This window comes from Aristolochia californica, unplaced genomic scaffold, assembly GCF_029961685.1.
Source record: "Aristolochia californica isolate CCGP_79_NKW_82.1479 unplaced genomic scaffold, dmAriCali1.0.hap1 SCAF_6, whole genome shotgun sequence".
Classification (NCBI taxonomy): Eukaryota; Viridiplantae; Streptophyta; class Magnoliopsida; order Piperales; family Aristolochiaceae; genus Aristolochia; species Aristolochia californica.
The window spans coordinates 5,813,975-5,837,494 of record NW_027182257.1 but is presented as its reverse complement, the minus strand read 5'-3'; the positions used below and the strand labels follow the sequence as shown (position 1 = coordinate 5,837,494).

Here is a 23,520-nt window from a genome sequence, read left to right as displayed (position 1 = left end):
TTACAACAAGTTATTGATGTTAATGAAGTATTTCACTTTTCCATAAATTCAACAGAAGCTAATCTGCCTAGCAACTTGGGGTGCCATTGAATCGAGCTGGTTTATGAGTGGCTAGAGTTCAGCTCGATTCCAACTCGATTTGATTTGATTTATCTGGATCTCGAACCTAGTTTGAGATCCAGATATGGTTCATTTGAGTTAATGAGCCGAGCTCGACCGAACCATGGTTCAGTCCAAAAGCTCGCGAGCGGGCTCGTTAACTTAACGAGGGTTAGGGAGTCGGGATAGGGAGTTGGATCGGGAGTCAGGACTGGGAGCTTGACCGATAGCGAGAGCAGGAGATGAGGGGCGGGGGGGGGGGGGGGGGGGATTCTTCCTCCCCTCATCACCGCCGAGCCCCTCCCATCAGCTTCTGTGGCTGCCTCCATCACCGTCGACAACTACTCACCGGCCGCCTTTGCCGCTACTCAGTTCGATTTCTTTCTCTCCTCATCTACCTTCGCCGCTGCTTCCATTTCTGCCACCTCCATCACAGTTGTCAACCCCGACGATAGCTCCTCGCCAGCACTGCTATACCCCCTACCCCTCGAGTCATCTCGGCGGAAAACCGAATAGCAAAGGTAGGGGAGAAATAAATTTTCCCCCCTACACGCGAAGACATCGTGTAATTTTGCACGTGCGACCTTCACTCGTGCAATTCAAAACGTGCGTAATCATACGCATGTGAAAAAAAATCTTTCTTGAACTCAAGTTGTCTCTTCCTCATGGCTCTTGAAGAGACTCTAATTGTTTGAGGTAATCTCTTAATGCTAACTCCACTCAAGTTTTTCAGAAGAACAGATCGGTAGTATTTCAAAACTATTGCTGTATGAATTATGCTCGGAAGACAAAACGAAAAATGGGCATACGATTAACTCTTCCAAAACCATTTTTCTTAAACTTTTTCTCTATCTCCATGATCTGTTTTTCTAGTACTTGAATCAGAATGATCTAATTGAGTACAAATGGACAAAACTAGACATGCCTTTCAAAAGAATATTTTTGTGTTTGATTATTGAATAAAGTTTATGCATAGTTATGCAGTTTTTATGAATAATTTTATGCACAGTGTATAGAGAATTTTATGCATGGTTAATATATAGAGGTTATGTTCAATTTTAAATAGAGATTATGCCCAATTTTATGTAAAATGTATGCATAATTTTATATACAATTTATTTGACTTGTATTTTATGCAAAGTTTTAAATGTAGGTTAGAGCTCAAACTCGGGTCTAGCTCGAGCTCGAGCTCAAACTTGGTTAAAATTATTGGTCTTGAGCTCGATTACAATTTTAGCCTCGAAGCTAGGCTCGGCTTGAGTTCGAGTTCAAAATATTTAAATCAAGCTCAACTTGAACATAGGCAGGTCCAGGCTCAGCTCAGCTCGATGCCACCCCTACTAGCTAGCATATGGTGAAAATCTATTTAATTTGCCGAATCAACCCAAGGAACCAGGTTGATCCCTCTTGAGCTACACCAGACTTTGTCGAGTCAACTTGGTCCGGGTCAACTGACTTGGCCCACTTGCTCTTTGACTCTATATAGGGGTACAAGTCTTGAATTCTCTATTGATTGCTCCACCGACTTGGTTCGACTCGGTCCCTTGTCTCCGACTGGATTTTTATCTTGAATTAATTGACAGATTATTACTCCGTTAGTGTATTTTTTGGTGCACAACTTTCGGATGGATTCACAGTGAATTATTTTATGTGTTATTTTTAAGGATTTTCATTATTTTGGTACGTGTTATTTGGGTCCAGGCCCATTTCAGTTGCTGCTATTGTGTTTCTCTGATTGAGACATTATTATTGAAGAAATACTTCTTAGTTGTTGATTATTGTCAGCATTGGTTATTCTGATAAAGAAGAAAGCATATGGTGGCCCCAAAATATTATCTTCCTATGATTACCCTTTTCTCACTTATTTGGCAGTTTTACTCCTACCATTTGAGAGTTGGTGCCCTGTGTTGGGACACCGTGATGAAGGAGTTTATTACTACACTTCTGAGCAAAGCATATAGACCCATTACCAACAAAGGATAGGAGTGAGCCCAACATCCAATGTGAGTCAAGTCTTTATTCACCTAAAATATATTTTTTTAAGTTACCCTGAGAAAGTGGGTAAACTCTATGCCCCAAAGTAAAACTAATTTTTCGCCTATGAAATTGAGCGGAAAGTATTTTTTACTATAACTATTTGCTTGGAGTATAGAGCGATATCTTACAGCTATGAGTGATTTTACTCTCTCTTATATTATGCCAATTGGGTTTCTTGGTAAAGAACGAAGAGACCACCTGCTTGAGGGGGTGTTGGAAGATATGATGGACTGCCATTTTATATGGGAAGATCCTATACATCATTTGTAGTAAGTTAGGCGTTCATGATGTTCTCTTGCCCCCACCTTAAGAGGGAGTGTTGGAAGGTGGGCCCAAGCCCACACATCCAAGTGTGTTGGGCTCAAACCCATAAAACCAAGGAAGACTCACACATCCAAGAGAGGTGAAAGATGGGCTCAAGCCCACAAACCAAGGAGAAGACCCACACATGGTGGCATGATGGTACATAAAAAGTCATCTCATAAAAATGGCATTGATATAGTTAGTTTAAGTTCTAGGAGCATATTTATATTATTAATTTTATTAATCTATAGATAGAGCTTCAATGGGAGGGTTAAGACACAAGTCTTGATGAGGACATTGAGGCTGCACGGAATACTCACAAACCAATTCAAGTTCCAATTGGTTTAGTGACGAGGGCGCAAGCTAAAAGATTCAAGGAAATGCTGAATAATTTAGTCCAGAGAGTTCTACAACAAGAAGAGAGTGTGGTCACTATGGAGGGTGAACAAAGGCTGGTTTTACTCATCAAAGTTGATCCGAAAGAGAGCCCAACAGCCATACACGTGCATTGAGTAATTGCATGGGCAACGTGCACGTGGTTAGAAGATCTCATGGGACCCACAAAGATAGCCACGAGTTGGTTATAAGATCTCGTGGAACCCACAAGGATAGCCACAAACTGGCATCTTATCCTAAAGGTCATGTCATCATAAGAAGAGTTAGAGTTTGAATTATATTAGACTTCTAGTTTACGTGAGTTATTTTATCATGATACGCTTATCTTTAAGAGTTAGAGGTTGTATGTAATTAGGAGAAGGAAGTTAATTGTACATGGACTCTACCATGTCCTCTACTATAAATAGAGGACATGGTACATGAATTAGAGAGTTTTTGAGATTTATTCATATTGTGAGGTATTCTTCTTGAGTCCTTGAAGAAACTTTTTGAACTTATTAAGGTTTCCTTGTGGGTTTCAAATGACTTATCAAACGCATTTTCCATCCCCGTTTGTGGCGTCTTCACCATACCAAAGTTCTTGCTTTGCTAAGCAACGGGGAGAGTATTGGGGTCGATTTCCAAATTTGGTATTGAGTTTCATCACGTGTTGACATGGTTCGTATCATTTGGCATCAAAGCTTTGGTTCATCAGGTTTGCCTATCCTTTTGTTGTTTATTTTTCTTCCTTGTCAAAGTCGTGCATGTTAGGTTTAGGTTTTCAATTCGGCCAACAAAAAAAAAATGGCCAGATTTTTGCTTTTTGTCGTTCTTGGTTGAATCATGATTTTGATTCTTCTTTCTTGATTGAGTTGATTTTTATCCTTTTCTCGATATTCATGTTTGAGTCCACTATGTTTACGAAGCCTAGAAACATGAATCTAGGGTTCTAGTGTTTCCAAAAAAAAATTGAATTCTCTTGTTTCTTGTTCCTTGATATTTGTTACTGTGACATCAACAAAAAGAAAAGAAAAGTAGCCAAAAGAAAAAAGAAGAGGATCTGAAAAAAAAAGTACAAAAACCACTCTTAATTTTTTTTTCTAATCTTGTTTCTCATGTTCTAGACCTCCTTTTGCCAAAACCCCACACTTCAATGACAAAAATCATCACAATTCATGGACAAAATTTAATTCTTTTGGTTTTCTCTTGTCTTGATTTGATGCTGGAATCCTTCTTATTATTGTTTGAGTAGTTTTGAAAGAACTACAAGAAGAATATGAATGGAAAACGGTAGAGTGTGTGAGCATATTAGAGGGTAAAAGCCAAATTGAGTGAAAAACGAGTGGATTTAAATGAATTATTTTTTGAGTGAAACACATGAGGAGTGTGGTGAGGTTCCTTTTGCATATTGTTCTAACCTTTTTTACAGTTTCAAATCATGTCATATATTCAAGATAAAAAAAAAATGAAGAGAGCCCATCACCTGTTGTTCCTAATCTACAAATGCAAGCATTAATGGGAGAGAAGAGACGGATGATGAGGGCAGAGTTAGAAGAGGGAACACAACGGGGGCAGCCATCATTTGTTCCTAACATCCCAAGGAGGAACAGGTTGCATCGAAGGGAGGTTGAGGATATGGGTGAATTTGAAGGTGATGATTTAGAGAATTATGATAGGATGTAAGTGGGCAGCCATAGGGGATATGGCTAGGATAGAGAAGCTAGGAATCAGGTAGATAATAACTTGGGAAGTATCAAGCTGAAAAATTCCAGTGTTTCAAGGAAAAAGTGATCTTGAAGCATACCTCGAGTGGGAAAAGAAGATGGAGTTGGTTTTCGATTGTCACAACTACTCCAAATTAAAGAAGGTAAAACTTGTTGCAATTGAATTTATTGGAAGATGGACTCCAACCCACACGACCAAGGAGACTCGCATATCTAAGAATATTTCCTGGTGTGCTGTCGCAAGCAACCAAAAATAAAACCTATACTCCTAAAAATATATGTAGTAGTGCGAGTAAGGATCGATCCCACGAAGAGTGATTAGTCTACTTTAAAGCTCCGTGAATAAGGATGAGACGGGGAGAGGGGGGAGGGGGGGGGGGGGGGGGGGGGGGGGGGTGTTGAGTATGACGAAAGCACTTTTAAAAAAAAACTTAGAAACAATTTAAATTAAAAGAATCGAAATCAATCAAAAGAACAAACCTTGGTCTAAGTCAACATCCACCATCGAAATTTCACAACTGATCATCGATGCAAGCATATATCAATTTGCACTTGAATATTGACCATGGGAACTATCTTCCTATCTCTCCTTTTGTAGTTAATTAGAAAAAAAGTGATCCAATTAACCCTAACTACTAAACAACCCAAGACAAGTGTTAAAGGTTTAATCTAGCAGTAGCCTTAAGAATTAGGGAGATCGATGAAGCTAAACAACACAAGCACAAGCGGCTGGATTTAATTTAGTCCATCGTTCTTCTCAAGATCTAATAATTCCTGACAGAGCAAATCATCAAATCTCGATTGGTTCACAAGTTAGAGAGATCAAACAATTACGGATTTGACATCTAACCTAGCAGTAGATTGCAAGTAATAAACTAGTAGGCATCCTAGGGATTAAATGAGACAATCATGAAAGAAAATTTCAGAAGAACATCGGATACTCAAAACATAAATTGAAAAATGAAAATAAATTAGATCTCACAGTTGTATTGATACCGAGGCTTTAGTTTCCTTTGACTAAGTCTGAAAGTTTAGCCACACAGTGCCATGAAGAAATCTGAAGAAAAAACAAGAGAAAAGAGAGAGGAAAAGTTGGAGAAGAGAAAATGAAGTCTGGGGCGCTGAACTCCTTTTCTCCTTTTATTCCCCTTCTTTTGCCCAGTTTAAGGTTTTTCTTTTCATGCATCTGGTATGGGTCACAGTGCACGTGCCGCCACTTCAAGCCCAGTTTCGACTTGGATGAAGTCAGTATTACTCAAAATTCAAAACATTAAAGTTATAGAAAGTTTTCTTGGAATTCCATAACATCTTTAGTCATCTCCATCAGAGGTTGGATGAGAGAGTTATTCCTAGATTATGATGCAATGTTGAAACTGTGCAAAATTTCTCAATTAACTTCGTTTTGCACTTAACGCTTCCATTTGCATCCTAAATCAAAATATAAGAATAATGAATATATTTAGGCACCAAATAATTATAAAAGTTTAAGCATTAAGGGATAAAAATATGATATTTTTCATTCTCATCAAATTTGCCCACACTTAGCTTTTGCTCGTCCTCGGGCAAAACTCAAATTCACTTTCTCAAAAATACCAAGGTTGTAATGCCATCAAGAAAAAATAACCAAGCTCTTCAAAAATCATAACATATCATGAAAAAATATTCTTAAACAACTTACAATTACTTAGTAAGTATTTTCATTCAAAGATGGAGTAAGCTAAATAAGTAGACCCTCACAGAAATAAACGCTCGACTCTCATGTTTTTGAATGGTATGTGTTTCTCTCAAATTCATTCCAATGAAAATGATCTACCAAAGGCTTGCATATCTTCTCATTCTCCACCACTCATATCACATGCATAACACAAATCATAAGGACTTTTCAAGGGTTGTAACAGGGTTTAGGTTCTTGGTGGTAAATATTTGGGAATGTAGCTCAAAAGCCATAGAAACTAGTGGAGCAAAAATGAATCAACTCAAGCTCGAATATATTAGACATGTAAAACCAATCACTCCACTCAACATCTTCTTCAATTTGTATCTATCTCATATAAATAGATCCCTTTCTTGTAATTTTAGGAAGAATTATGAACACACACAGTTTGTAACTTTAAAAGCCATTCCTTCCATCACATCCTTTCTTCTTTTCTTTTTCTCTTCACTTTTTTTTTTAAATAACAATGGAACTCATGAATTTAGGATGAAAATATGTTCCATTTCACCAGTCATAGCCATACCACAAATCCAGACACTCCTACACTCACACCCATACGAACGATTATGATGAACAATGCTCCACTAGCTCTACGGCTTGGGTAAATGTTATTTTTTTCTTTTTTTTTCAGGTTTAAAGCTTGTAACGTGGGTTCACACACACAAAAAAAACCAATAAATCTCAAAGGGGTCCAACAAAAGGAGAAAAAATTTAATTACAAGGTAGGCTATTTAGTTTATAACAAAGAGGGCCTTAATCAAGTTCATGCATGCATGTGTCAATGTGACTTCAAAGAGAATCAAGGCAAGTTCTAGAGAAACAAATCCATGGAAGATTATCTCTCATGAAAGAAAATAGTGAGACTGATATGGATGTGTCAATCTAAAGGCTCAAAATCTCACCGGCTTTTGTCTACTAAATTTAGCCACTACCATCCTCAAAGAAAATAACTAGACTAATTCATTCTCGATTGGAAGATTACTTATTCAATCATGTTATGAATCTTTCAAGAGCCTAATTTAATCTTGCTCATGATATACACAACCAAAAATCATTAAAAACCACAAAAAACAAAGAATGTTTTCTTAAAACAGAATTGAAGCACAACCTAAATCCCCTCCCCCACACTTAGAACTTGCATTGTCCCCAGTGTAAGGTGAAATATAAAGTCAAGGAACAAATAACCAAAATATAAATGTGAAAAATAAAGAGAAAAGGGAATGAACTCCCCTTGGGTTGCCTCACAAGCAGCGCCTTTGTTTATTGTCATTGGCTCGACTCAATGCTTCCATAATTATGGGTCATCCTACACATAGTATTTGGCATCACTCTTAACCTTATCTCTTTGAGACCTAGACAAACCAGGAGGTAACATATTAATAACCAAATAATTTACAAAATTTGCATACCAAGTAATGTCACACTCGCGGCATGCAATTGCTCATAAGGGGACGTTTCTTGCAAATGAAGTTCATCCTGCACGCTTTTCTTCTTGCAGTGCACTAAGTTTACTGAAGATGATCACTGGTAAAGTTCCTCCATCTCCAAGGAACACATACTTGAGGTGACTATGGAGAGGCTTCAAATCTGGAGTGGGAGCCTGCAAAACATAGGTTAGAGGTCTCTCATTAGAAACAAGTAACACGATATAAAGAACGTTACCTGACTGTTCTAACTAAGGAATATCATTCAACACTGCAATAGTATCCTGCAAATCAGAACTCAAGGCTATCTCCTCATTTTCTTTCTCAAGATACTTATTAATGGCAACTTCCAATTCTTTCCATCAAGTTCAAAAAATTCCTGTGTTAAACAATCAATCACATCAATAAAATAAACAAGATTATCATCACCAGGATATTTCATGGCATCATAAATGTTAAACTTAACAATTTCACCATCAAATTCCATGGTAAGTGTGCCACTATGAACATCTATCTTAGTCTTGGATGTCTTTAAGAATGGTCTTCCTAACAAAAATAGGAGCAATTTGGTCACCATTTTCCATATCAAGCACATAGAAATCAGTAGGGAAAATCAAATTATTAACTTGCACAAGAACATCCTCAAGTACACCCTTAGGATAGGCATTAGATCTATCAGGCAATTGAATCACAATACCAGTTTTATTCAAAGGTCCAAGTTTCAAAGAAGCATATATAGAATATGGCATGACATTAATCGAAGCTCCTAAATCTATCATGGCCTTCTCAAATCTGATGTTACCTAACATACAAGGGATAGTAAACATACCTAGATCTTTGCACTTAGTAGGGAGTTTTCTTTGCATAATTGCATAAACATTCTCCCCTATTCTCACCTTCTCACATCCTTTAAGTTTATATTTCCTTTTAATTGTGCATAGTTCTTTGAGGAATTTAGCATAACGAGGCATTTGTTTAATAGCATATAAAAATGGAATATTTACCTCACATTTACGAAAAGTCTCATATAAATCTTTATTTTGCTCATATTTTCTAGAATCTGCCAAAGCCGCAGGAAAAGGAGGAACTGGTTTATAATTAGAAAGAGGTGGAAACTTATGCTTAGGTACGTCATCATCATCGGGAACATTCCTGTCTGCAACGACGTTTTTCTCCTTTTCTTGCTCTGACGATGCAGGGGTTGCCTTTACCGGAATCTCAACCTCTTTACCACTTCTCAAAAAGATTGCACTTACATTTTCTCTTGGATTTACTATCGTTTGAGAGGGTAATTTCCCTGAACTTTGTGCCTCTAGCCGACTAATTTAGGTTGCCATTTGACCCATCTGATTATCCAAACTTTGAATATTGGCCCTTGTCTCCTGTTGAAATTGCAAATTATTAGTGGCAAGAGATTAACAATATCTTCTAATGACATACCAGAATTGGAAGTTTGGCCCGGTTGTTTTCTAGGGGGATATGGCTGCCTATATTACCGGTAACTTGGGTGATTTTGAGTCACGGGCTGATTAACTTGTGGATTCCCATAGCTAATGTTGGGATGATCCCTCCATCCCATGTTATACGTGTTCGAATAAGGATCATACTTCATTTGCGGTTGTCCAAGAAAACCACCTACCGCATTCACTTGCTTAGTGGACTCCTCTTGAAGAGTTGAGCACATATCGGTTGGATGCCCTACTACTGAACAAATCCCACAAGCCTTCACTGTTTGTGTATTACCTACAGCCATTTGACAAACAAGAGAAGTTAGACTCACAATTTGTTGTTCAAGGGAGGAAATATTTACCTTATTAACATTCTTAGATGGAAGGTCAAGCCTAGTGCCAAATGGTTGAGAATTGGCCGCCATATTTGCAATTAAGTTTCTCGCGGCCTCGGGAGTTTTATCCACCAAAGATCCTCCACTAGCAGCATTAATCATGCTCCTATCAGTGGGTAGAAGGCCCTCATAGAAATACTGGATAAGAAATTGCTCGCTATTCTGATGATGAGGACAACTTGCACATAATTTCTTGAAACATTCCCAATATTCGTGTAAGGACTCTCCGTTATGCTACCTTACACCACAAATTTCTTTCCGAATGTTGGCTGCCCTTGAAGCTAGGAAATATTTCTCCATAAACAATCTCTTCATCTCATCCCATGTGGTAATACTCTCGGAGGGTAAATAGTAGAGCCAATCCTTAGCTGAATCCTTCAAAGAAAACTGACAGGCTCATAATTTAATTTGCTCTTCAGTCACCCCCGTGGGTTTCATACTCGTGCATATCACATGAAACTCCTTTAGATGCTTGTGAGGATCTTCACCTGCAAGACCATGAAATGTGGGCAAGAGATGTATTAGTCTAGATTTTAATTCAAATGTAGTAGCATCTAAAGTGGGGAGCATTATGCATAAGGATTGTTGATTCAAATCAGGGGCTGCAAGCTCTTTCAAAGTTCGATTTCCAGCCATGACTTCCTCCTCCTCTAAATCAGGTTCGCTATCAAATGGGGAATCAAGAGCTAGATCGCTCTCTTCAGAATTCCTCTGAGTTTCTTTCCTTAACCTACACAAATTTCTCTCTATTTCTGGATCGCACTGCAAATCACCTTGATTAGAAGATCGAGTTAAAGTCATAAAAAATCAAGGGAACTCTATTAAAACATGAAAAATAAGTCAGGAAAAATCTAGAATAATGAAAACAAATAAAAATTCTAAAAATCCAAGAAAATAGTGGAATTTGGCTTAAGAGTCAGAATTCTGCCAAAATCGTAACACGGAAAAACTAATAACTTTGTTTTCAAAAATTTGAAGAATGAAACAATGATCACAATACGCACAAAAATCAACTAGAATCATTCCCCGGCAACGACGCCAAAATTTGGTGTGCTGTCGCAGGCAACCCAAAAAAAAAAACTATACTCCTAAAAATATATGTAGTAGTGCAAGTAAAGATCGATCCCACGAAGAGTGATTAGTCTACTTTTATGCTCCGTGAACAAGGATAGGATAGGGGGGGGAGCGGTTGTGTGTAACGAAAACACTTTTAAAAAAAACAACTTAGAAACAATTCAAATTAAAAGAATCGAAATCAATCAAAAGAACAAACCTTGGTCTAAGTCAACATCCACCATCGAAATTTCACAATTGATCATCGATGCAAGCATATATCAATTTGCACTTGAATATTCACCGTTGGAACTATCTTCCTATCTCTTCTTTCGTAGTTAATTAACCCTAACTACTAAACAGCCCAAGACAAGCGCTAAAGGTTTAATCTAGCAACAACCTTAAGAATTAGACAGATCGATGAAGCTAAACAACACAAGCACAAGCGGCTGTATTTAATTTAGTCCAGAATTCTTCTCACGATCTAATAATTCCTGATACAGCAAATCATCAAATCTCGATTGCTTCACAAGTTAGAGAGATCAATCAATTAAGGATTTGACATCTAACCTAATAGTAGATTGTAATGAGTAATAAACTAGTAGGCCTCCTAGGGATTAAATGAGACAATCATGAAAGAAAACTTCAGAAGAACATCGGATACTCAGAACATAAATTGAACAATGAAAATAAATCAGATCTCACAGTTGTATTGATATCGAGGCTTCAGTTTCCTTTGACCAAGTCTGAAAGTTTAGCCATGCAGGGCCATGACGAAATCTAAAGAAAAAACTAGAGAATAGAGAGAGGAGAAGAGAAAATGAGGTATGGGGCACCGAACTCCTTTTCTCCTTTTATTCCCCTTCTTTCTCTCGGTTTAGGGTTTTTCTTTTCGTGCATCTGGTCTGGGTCACAATGCATGTGTTGTGACTTCGAACCCGGTTTTGACCTCGATGAAGCCAGTATTGCTTACAATTCAAAACATAAAAGTTGTAGAAAATTTTATTGGAATTCCATAACATCTTGAATCAACTTCATCAGAGCTCGGATGAGAGAGGTATGACTAGATTATGAAGCAATGTCGAAACTATCTAGAATCGCCCAATTAACTTCGTTTTGCACTTAACACTTCCATTCGCATCCTAAATCAAAATATAAGAATAATGAGTATGTTTAGGCACCAAATAATTATAAAAACCTAAGCACTAAGGGATTAAAATATGATATTTTGCATTCTCATCACATCCTTATCACATAAGTTGGAAGATCAAGAAGGACTCACAGAGGCATCTTTATCTTTTAGTCACACCCTAGAAGAGTTCTCGTTTGAGTTATGTTTGTCTTTTATCTATATTGAGTTATTTAATTATTCTAGAACTTATCTTTAAGTGTTAGAGTTTGGGTGTAATTGGGACAAAGGTTGTTGTATTGTAATTGGACTCTACTACTGTCCTCTCTAATACATAGAGGTTCATGTACTCTGATTATAATAAGTTAATGAAGTAAATGAAATATTTCACTTTTCCATAAATTCAACATGGTATCAGAGCAGGTTCTATGAGTTGACTTTGTCAACCCACAAAGATAATGAGATCTTTTTCTCTAAACCCTAAACCCTAAGTCTAGGTTCATAGTTATTTGTTTTCAATCTCTACATCTATAGTTTGCTTTATGTTTTTCACTTCTATATTGAGATTTTTATATTTAAAATTATATATTTCTGGAAAATATTTGAGTCTACTTTCCAAGAAATTTTTTTTCCAATCGGAGTTATCTACAAAGAAATATCAATATTTAAATGAGCAAAGGTCAAATTACAAAAGAGGTACGTGCAGTAGAAAACTTCAACTTCTAAAGTATTTTGTGCTATAAAGAACGAGACTTTATATGAAGAAATATATATATCAAAAGAAATATCTGTAAGTATATTATCTTAAATATTCAACCAATTTTCTATCTGAGTTATCTACAAAAAGAAATTGATATTTGAAACAGCGAAGGTCAGGTTGAAAAAAAGGTTTGAGACGCACCAAAAAGCTTCAACTTTCGAGGTATTTTATGTTATCAAGAACTAGACTTCATATGGAGAATTATATATCAATATATATATATATATATATATATATATTCTTACCTATTCTACCAATTCTCGATCTGAGTTTTTTATAAGAAGATATTAATCTTAGAAGCGGCAAGGGTCATGCTGAAAAAAGGGAGAAACAATACTTAGCTCGGCCAGATGATAGAGACCGAAATATATCAGATTATTTATCTTCTGATAGTTATATTTTTTGAAGAAAATTTATACTTTGATGAAAGGTATTTAAGTCTAGTTTCATAAGGAGTAAATTTCATGTAAATCTGATCTATATTTAAAGATATATTCGCATTGGAAGAATCAAAAGTCATGATAGTATTTTGTTGCATTGAAAAAATCCGAATTTGTACCCATTGTTTTGTGGCACTTTTTGTGCTAATATATCATAAAAATATCTCACTTCTCCCTGGTTTGAGGGCTCATTTATACATCTCTGTTATTTTGGCTTTTTGCTACATCTATTATATTTGGTTCAAGCTGGGATCACTGCCATTACCTCCCAGCTTGAGGGGGAAAAGTAGAAGAAGTACAAGAAAGAGGTATTTTATTCCATATATTCAAAATATCCAAGAAAGGGGGAGCACAAAAGATAAAGCTTATTCATCTAAGAAAAAATATTTATAGCGGATTATGATTATTTCATGGGTCCTTCTTCAAGGTTTATTATTTTGGTTCATGTTATATGTGTTGGAAGATGATCGTGTTACATTACAGTAGATGCTATTATATCTCTTTGGATGAGACATTATTATTGAAGAAGATGAGGCCTCAGTACCTTTTCTCATACCATAATTTATTTGGTTCTCAAAAATATCATGGTTGGGACACCATGAGAGTGAGTCGGTGCCCAAATTGGGACACCATGATAAATTTAACTCTTAAAAATATCATGGTTGGGATACCATGAGAGCCGGTGTTTGGATTGGAACACCATTATAAATAAACACCCCCCCCCCCCCCCCTCCTGTAATGGATTTTATTACTCCTACCACTTGAGAGTCGTTGTCCTATGGAGGGACACAGTGGTGGACACTTCAAAGCAATGCCGATAGACACACTACCTACAGAAGACTGAGTGTGTCATGCATCCAACATTAGGACTGGACTATGGAGCAATGTCTTACCGACTAAGAGTGATTTTTACTCTCACTTATATTATGCCAGCAGGGCCTCATGGAAGGACGCAACAGTGTGAGGGGGAGTGTTGGAAGATGTGTCATTTTATAAAAAAAGATTATTTACATCATTTGCAACAAGCTAGGAGTTCATGATGTTTTCTCACCCCCAGCTTGAAAGGGTGTTGGAAGATGGGCTTCAAGCCCACACAACCAAGGAAGGCCCACAAGATGAGCCAAAGCCCATAAGAAGTAGGACCCACCATGATTACCATGAGCTGGCATCCTTATCACATAAGTTAGAAGATCAAGATGGACTCACAAAGGCATCTTTATCTTTTGGTCACGTCCTAGATGAGTTCTAGTTTGAGTTATGTTTGTCTTTTATCTATATTGAGTTATTTAATTATTCTAGGACTTATCTTTAAGTGTTAGAGTTTGGGTGTAATTGGGACCAAGGTAGTTTTATTGTAATTGGACCCTACTACCGTTTTCTATTATAAATAGAGGTTCATGTACTCTGATTATAATAAGTTAATGAAGTTAATGAAGTCAATGAAGTATTTCTCTTTTCCATAAATTCAACATAATTTACTGATTATGTTATTGTGTAGTGGGATCAGTTGTGCATCAATATGAGGTGGAATGGAGAACATCCTATTGCAAATTGGGAAGAGATGAAGAGAGTGATGAGACGACGATTTGTACCAAGTCACTACTATTGGGATATATACCTTAAGTTGCAAGGTCTCCATCAACGTAACCAGAGCGTTGATGAGTATTATAAAGAGATGGAGATGGCTATGATTAGAGCCAATGTGGAGGAGGATCAAGAGGCGACAATGGCTAGATTTTTGAATGGTTCAAACCGATAGATTGCTAACACAATTGAGATACACCATTATGTGGAATTAGTGGATTTGGTTCATATAGCTATCAAAGTTGAGAGGCAACTCAAGAGGGGTGGTATATGGCCAAGACCAGCTCCACATAATTCAAGTAAAACACCTTGGAGGTCAAACTACCCAAAGAAAGAAGAAAACCCATCCACCTTCAAGGCTAACCCCAGCCCCAAAATAGTCACCACTACCATGGCTTCTGAAAGTAAATCAGCCCCTATTTTGACTCATTCTAGCCAATTTAAATATTTCAAATTTCAGGGGAGTGGACACATAGCTAGCCAATGTCCAAACAAGCGAGTTATGGTGATCCAAGAAAACGGTGAAATTGATTCCAAAGACGAAACTGATCTAGATGACATGCCGCCATTGGAGGATGCCCCCATAGGAGATGAGGAGTTTGGGGTAGATCATGGTGAGATGCTTGGACTAGTCGCACGACGATCCTTAAGCTTGCAAGCTCAAGAAGAGAAAGAAGAAGTACAATAAGAGAATATCTTTCACACTCATTGCCATGTGAAAGATCTTCTTGAGCTCATCGATGGTGGTAGTTGCACTAATATTGCTAGTACTTCCATGGTTGAAATGCTAGGGCTCACAACACTTAAGCACCCTTGTCCATACAAGTTGCTATGGTTGAATGATAGTGGTGAAGTAAGGTTATGAAGCAGGTTGTGGTACCATTTCGAATCGGTAAATATGAGGATGAGGTATTGTGTGATGTGGTACTAATGCAAGTTGGACATCTCCTCTTAGGAAGACCGTGACAATTTGACTGGCGTGTGCAGCATGATGACTTCGCCAACAAGTACTCATTCACAAAAAATCAATGAACAATCACTCTAGTTCCGATGACACCAAAACAAGTCTATGAGGATCAAGTAAGGTTGCAACAATTGAGTGAACAAAATAAATAGAGAGATCAAAAGAACTTGAGAGAGAAAAAGAATGAGAGTGAAAAAAATGAGGTTGTACATAGTGAGAGTGAGGGAAAAGAGAGACACACGGCCAAAGGGAGAAAAAAAAAAGAGTAATGTTGAATTTGGTGAGGTAAAAACAGAGAGAAAATAAAGAAATTTTTATGCAACAAGTGAGGTTAAGCGAGTGATGATTTCAAAACAGCCGATGATTGTACTCATGTACAAGGAGGCTCTTTTAAACATTAACCAACTTGACGTTTTGTTGCATAGTGTTGTTGTTTCTCTCTTGTAGGAGTTTGAGGATTTGTTTCTCTAGGAGGCACCACATGGGTTACCACCTATCCAAGGGATTGAACATCAAATCGATTTCGTTCCCGATGCATCAATTCCAAACCAACCAGCATATATGAGCAACCCGGAGGAAACGAAGGAGTTTCAAAGGCAAATCGAAGAATTGATGGAGAAAGGGCATGTTAGAGAAAGCATGAGTCCTTGTGCAGTACTGGTGATCTAGTGCCTAAGAAGGATGGGACATGGAGGATGTGTGTTGATTGCAGAGCCATCAACAACATAACGGTAAAGTATCGACACCCTATCCCTCATTTAGATGATATGTTAGATGAGCTGCATGGTTCTTGTGTGTTTTCTAAAATTGATTTTAAGAGTGGGTTTCATCAAATACGAATGAAAGAAGGATATGAATGGAAGACAACTTTTAAAACTAAATATGGATTGTATGAGTGGTTAGTCATGTCGTTTGGATTAACTAATGCACCTAGTACTTTCATGTGCTTAATGAATCATGTTTTGCGTGCTTTCATTGGTACATTCGTTGTTGTTTATTTTGATGATATTCTAATTTATAGCAAGAATTTGCATGATTATGTCTCACATTTGCATTCGGTTTTGGAGGTGCTTAGAAAGGAGAAGTTATATGCTGACCTCAAAAAGTGTACTTTCTGCACCGATAAGCTTGTTTTTCTAGGTTTTGTTGTGAGTACTAAAGGTATTGAGGTTGATGAAGAGAAGATCAAAGCCATCCAAGAGTGGCTGACCCCCTCCAGTGTAGGTAATGTTCAAAATTCTAATGGACTTGCTAGTTTTTATAGGAGGTTTGTGAAAGATTTTAGCACCATCGTTGCACCGCTTACCGAAGTTATCAAGAAGAACGTTGCATTCAAATGGGGTAAAGAATATGAGAAGGCATTTCAACTTATTAAACATAAGCTTACTTACTCTCCTTTACTTGTTTTACCTATTTTTTCTAAAACGTTTGAAATTGAATGTGATGCTTCTGGTGTAGGTATAGGTGGTGTTCTAATGCAGGAAGGGAGACCACTTGCGTACTTTAGCGAGAAGCTAAGAGGGGCTACACTTACTACCCCACTTATGACAAAGAGTTGTATGCCTTGATTCAAGCTTTAGAAACATGGCAGCACTACTTGTGGCCACAGGATTTTGTGATTTGTATGAATCATGAATCCTTGAAACATTTGAAAGGTCAAAACAAGCTGAGCAAGAGACATGCTCAATGGGTTGAGTTCATTGAAACTTTTCCTTATGTCATTCGGTATAAACAAGGTAAGAAAAATGTGGTTGCGAATGCACTTTCACGCAGGTATACCTTAATCTCTACTCTTGATGGTAAATTCCTTGGTTTTGAGCACATTAAGGATCTTTATCATGATGACCACATTTTATTCCTTGTCATAAGATTGACGATGCTTCTCATGTTGCCGATTTGTTCTTTAGGGAGATTGTAAGGTTACATGGTATGCCTAGGACGATCGTGTCAGATTGGGAGGCTAAGTTCTTGAGTAACTTTTGGAAGACATTACGGGGAAAACTCGGAATGAAACTTTTGTTTTCTACTACTTGTCATCCTCAAACCGATGGTCAAACAGAAGTAGTTCATAGAACTTTATCCACTTTGTTGAGGGTTGTCATTAGTAAGAACATTAAGACTTGGGAGGATTGATTACCACATGTTGAGTTTTCTTATAAGCGTACCATTCATTCTACTACTAAGTGCTCACCGTTTGAAATTATTTATTGTTTTAATCCTTTAACTCCTTTATATATATCACGTTTACCTATTTTCGAGCATGTAAATTTAAATGGTAAGAAGAAGACAAAATTTGTGTAGCAACTCCATGAGAGGGCACGACTCAACATAGAGAGGAGAACCGAACAATACATCAAACAAACTAACAAGGGACGTCACAAGCTAGTTTTTGAAGCCGGTGATTGGGCGTGGTTACATATGAGGAAAGAAAGATTTTTGGCACAAAGACGTTCTAAGTTGCTGCCTCGAGGAGATGGACCTTTTCAAGTACTCGAACGGATCAATGACAATGCCTAGAGACTTGACTTACCTAGTGAGTACAATGTTAGTGCTACTTTCAATGTTACTGATTTGAGTCCTTTTGATGTAGGTGATGATTTGAGGACAAATCCTTCTCAAGAGGGGGGGAGGGGAATGATGAGGACATTGAGGCTGCACGAAATACTCACAAACCAATTCAAGTTCCAGTTGGTCTAGTGAAGAGGGCGCGAGCTAAAAAATTCAAAGAAATGCTAAATAATTTAGTCCGGAGAGTTCTACAACAAGAAGAGAGTATGGTCACTACGGAGGGTGAACAAAGGCTGGTTTTACTCATCAAATTTGATCGGAAAGAGAGCCCAACAACCATACATGTGCATTGAGTAATTGCATGGCCAACGTGCATGTGGTTAGAAGATCTTGTGTGACCCACAAGGATAGCCACAAGCTGGCATCTTATCCTAAAGAGAACCATGAGTTGGTTAGAAAATCTCATGGAACCCACAAGGATAGCCAAGAGCTGACATCTTATCCTAGAGGTCACATCATCATTAGGAGTTAGAGTTTGAATTATATTAGACTTCTAGTTTACTTGAGTTATCTTATCATGATACGCTTATCTTTAAGAGTTAGAGGTTGAATGTAATTAGGAGAAGGAAGTTAATTATACATGGACGCTACCACATCCTCTACTATAAATTGAGGACCTGGTACATGGATTAGAGAGTTTTCTAGATTTATTCATATTGTGAGGTATTCTTCTTGAATTCTTGAAGAAACATTTCAAAATTATCAAGGTTTCCTTGCGGCATTCAAACAGACTTATAAAATGAATTTTCCATCCCAATTTGTGGCGTCTTCACCATACCAAGGTTCTTGTTTCAATAAGACACAGGTTGCGGTTTCCATCAAACTTGAAAGGTCTTGGTGTTGTGGACTCAATAGCTAACTGAGTCATACAACGGAGGCGCACTGAGTTACAGAGTTAATTGTTTTCTTTCCACATTGTTTTAAATTCGTTTTTCATTCATTATTTAAGTTAAATTGCCATAGGGTCAGAATTATAATAGTTAACCATAAAACTAGGGGGGACTTCAAGCCTACTTAGGGGGGCAAAGGAATAAGAAAAGGGAAGCATTGAATTAGGTAAACAGGGTTTGGAGTTCTCCTGGACGAGCTCTAGGGTTTGGAGTTCTCCTTGACGAGCTCTAGGGTTTGGAGTTCTCCTTGACAAGCTCTAGGGTTTGGAGGTCTCCTTGATGAGCTCTAGGTCTAGGTTCCCTTAGAATCTGAATACCTTTCTCTCATCTTTGATTACTATTTTCTATTGATCTATACCGAGCCAGAGAGGGGAATTTTTGTCCCTTTTCCGAGTTCAAAGAGAGGCTTCAACCTCCTTCATCATCAACAGCAAGAGAGGGATTCTACCCTCCTTTCCGAGCAAGAAGTGAGGATTCTACATCCTTTTAACACGAGCAGCATTGATTCAAGGAATTGAAGCATCAAGACTAGCAAGAAGAAGGTAAGGATCCTCTAATACGTGATCCAAAAGTTATACAAGATAGGAGTTTTCCAGCCCTATCACGAGCAGCAACCAAGAGGGTTCCAAACCCTCTTTTCCTTGATCAAAGGAGGAGTCTTTCTTGTCCTGTCTGAGCAGCAGCAGTAAGGGCTCTCTGCCCTTACCCTAAAGCAGTGGATTAGCCTCATAAAGAGAGCTCATTTCCTTCAAGCCGAGATCAGCACAAAGAAAGGATTTTTCTTCTTCCATAACGAGGCCAACAACTCACTTACAGTGCTGGATTCTCAAATCTCACGCCGAGTTACTTGATCCATGACTAGGGACCATAACTACTTGGTATCAGAGTAGGGTAACATGGGGGACACATCCAACAATTAAGAACTTCAATTCAGGATAAAAAAGATAGAAGAGAACCAGGCTACAGCACAAGGAGAGTTGGCAAAAAAATTTGGTATTGAAGTGGAAGTCAATAAGATAACTAGCATGTTGTATGTGCTAATGGCAGAGAGACAATCTATTCCAGACCCAAGGGGGTGGCTCATTTGTACAACCGAAGAGGGGAACAGTTGGTTGGGCACTCTGCTGTCCAAGCACTACAGAATGGAGGTACAATACCCAGGTACACAAAATTAGTTTTTCCTACCTTTAATGGGTCAGCCGACCCCTTAATTTGGTTGCATAGATGCGATAATTTTTTTTTAAATCAAGGAACTGTTGAGTTTGATAAGGTGGGACTTGCCACCTTCCATATGTTAGACGAGGCACAACTATAGGTTCACCAGGTGGAACTAGAAAGATTGGTGCTGGATTGGGAGGAATTTAAAGAATTATGCACAATTAGATTTGGCCCTCCCGCCCACAGTAACCCTTTGGGAGATTTGGTCCTGTTGAGACAAACCGGATTTGTTGAACTATATCAAAAACAATTCCAAGAAAAATTGGCTCGTTCTGGCCTGTTGGTACGAGTCGACTAGCAAGTCCACTTATTTACAACAGGTCTCAATGAATCTCTGAGGTTATAGGTGGAACTTCATTCCCCTTCGGATTTGGCTTGGGCAATGAATTTAGCTTGGGCAATGGAACAACGACGACGACTTCAGCATCGTAGGCCTATTTGGCAAGGGGAATGAAATACTTCCTCCACTCGGCAAGGGTGACGAAATACTTTTCCTCAGGTCCCGCATCCAGCATTACCTCCTTCTAGAAACAATCCGATTACTACTCTGGCAGCCGACACGCGCTCTAGTGATCCTCCACCTCAGTATATAAAAAAAATTAACAAGTTCGGAGATGGCGGAACGAAGGTCCAAGAATATGTGCTACAACTGTGATGAACGATACCGGGCAGGTCACCAATGTAAAAAATTGTTTTGGCTCGAATTGGATGAAACAAAGGATACAGAAGATAATGATGATATCATTGAGGAGGAACCACCAGAGATTTCGTTGCATGCTATTACTGGGCAGAAATCTACCAAAACTATGCAAGTCATAGCTCAAGTCCTCAACCAGGAATTTGTGGGACTAGTGGATTCGGGAAGTACACACAATTTTCTTAGCTTAACAGCTGCTCAGCATCTTTGGTTACAGATCCTTCCACATCCTACAGCCACGGTTTCAGTGGCCAATCGGGAGAAAGTCCCTAGCTACGGGATCAGCAAAGAGGTAAAATTTTCCATTGGTACTACTTTATTTCATGCTGAATTTTTTGTCATACCTCTGACCGGCTTTGATATGGTGTTAGGCATTAAATGGTTGCAAACATTGGGACTTCTCTGTTTTAACTATGAGCTTTATATTGCGCGGTAGCCAAGTGCTATTACAGAGCAGTCAGGTGGACACACCCCACCATCTTCATAACATGCACACACAGGACCACCCGGACAGCACTATTGAAAATCTTATCGACGAGTTCTCTGACCTCTTCCATGAGCCTTCCGGATTGCCTCCCTTAAGGCACTGTGATCATAGGATTTATTTAAAACCAAGTTCTGATGTGGTGGTAGTTCAACCGTACCGGTATCCACACCTACAGAAAGATGAAATCGAGTGACAGTGCCAAGCTATGTTACAATAGGGCCTTATTCGACACAGTCGGTCCCCGTTCTCTTCACCCGTATTGCTCGTGAAGAAACATGATGGCACATGGTGATTTTGTATTGATTATCGGGAGTTAAATGCTCAGACAGTGAAGGATAAGTTTCATATCCCGGTAGTGGAGGATCTCCTGGATGAATTACATGGGTCGTGCGTCTTTACTAAACTAGACTTACGCTTTGGATATCATCAGCTTCGTATGCACCCCTCCAACATAGAGAAGACAGCCTTTGCACACATCACGACCATTTTGAATTTGTGGTCATGCCATTCGGCTTATCAAATGCACCATCTACTTTTCAAGCACTGATGAATGAGGTATTTAACAACTATCTTCAGAAATTTGTACTTGTTTTTTTTTATGATATACTCATATATAGCAAGTCCGGAGAAGAGCATTTAGCACATTTACGGATTGTTTTAAATTATTACGAGCACATCAGCTCTATTTGAAGAAATCCAAATGCTCTTTTACGGCTTCACATGTCGCTTATCTCAACCATATTATATCACATGAGGGGGTCACTGTTGATCTTGAAAAGAATCAGGTAATTCATGATTGGCCACAACCTCAGTCTTGCTCAGCTTTGCGAAGATTTTTGAGTCTAGTTGGATACTACCGCAAATTCATTCAGAATTACAGTCCGTTGGTAGCACCTTTGACCAGTCTCCTTAAGAAGAATTCCTTTCATTGGAATGAGGAGGCCACACAGTCCTTTGAGGCCCTCAGAACAGCTCTCGCCTCCACCCCTGTCTTACAGCTTCCCAACAGTCACATCCTATTGCATATTTCAACCGACAGTTGGTAGTTCGTCATCACAAATTGGCAGCGTATGAATAGGAATTATTAGGATTGGCCAAGGTGGTCCTACACTGGCGCCCTTACTTATGGGGCCATGCATTTGTCATCCGTACTAATCACTATAGCCTTAAATTCTTACTTGAACAATGTCTCACGACTTTGCCACAGTAGCATTGGATCAATAAGTTGATGGGATTTGACTTTTCGGTGGAGTACCGTTCCAAGAGATTAAACAAGGCAGTGAATGCCTTGTCACGGCGTTTTGAACATCAGTAGCTTATATATATGCAATCAGCTAGCCTCGTTTCCTCATCCTAGATTGGGTGAGAGAAGCCAATCCACTCTTCTAGTACTACAAGAGCTATATAGAAAAATTACAGAGGGGACAATGGAGTCTAAGTGGTCCATCCATGATTCACTTATTTGCTACAAACAACAAATTTATCTTCCCCATACTTCTGAGTTGATTCCAGCCATCCTCTCTGCATACAAAGACAACACACATGAATGTATTCAGAAAACTTTTCAAAGTATTTGAGCATATTTTTATTGGCAAGCCATGAAGACCTTCATTGCGAAATATGTCTCAGCATGTTAGGTATGTCAATACAACAAAGTCGACCACTTAAGTCCAGTAGGTCTTCTACAAGCTCTTGCCCTCCCTACACAGGTATGGGCCGATATTTCGATGGACTTTGTTGAGGTCTTCCACAGTCAGCTGGAAAATCAGTACTATTTTTGGTGGTCGATTGATTCTCCAAGTATGCACATTTTATTCCTATGGCTCATCCATATACAGCATCACGGGTTGCACAGACTTTCCTAGAGCATATTGTCCAATTACATGGCATTCCAGAATCTAATGTCAGTGATCGGGACGCGGTATTCACCAGCACTTTCTGGTGGGAACTTTTTCGTCTAAGCGGCTCGAAATTGAAATTCTCCTCCGCATATCATCCTCAGACAGATGGTCAAACCAAGGGTGTTAACCGCACCACCAAAATATATTTACGGTGCCTTGTGGGCAATCGTATGAAGCAATGGGTTCATTGGTTACCGTGGGCTGAATACTATTACAACACTTCGTTCCACTCCTTTTAGGGCTCTTTATGGCCGGGATCCCCCTCGCCTTCTTTATTATACTCCAAGGTCCACACACGTGGATGCCATTG

The 23,520-nt window shown here is 38.5% G+C and overlaps 2 pseudogenes; both read right to left on the bottom strand.

Moving 5' to 3' along the window:
• Positions 1 to 7,980: 7,980 nt before the first annotated feature.
• On the bottom strand, positions 7,981 to 9,360 carry LOC137935211 (uncharacterized; annotated as a pseudogene).
• A 41-nt stretch (positions 9,361 to 9,401) lies between these two features.
• LOC137935210 (uncharacterized) lies at positions 9,402 to 10,320 on the bottom strand (annotated as a pseudogene).
• Positions 10,321 to 23,520: the final 13,200 nt, after the last annotated feature.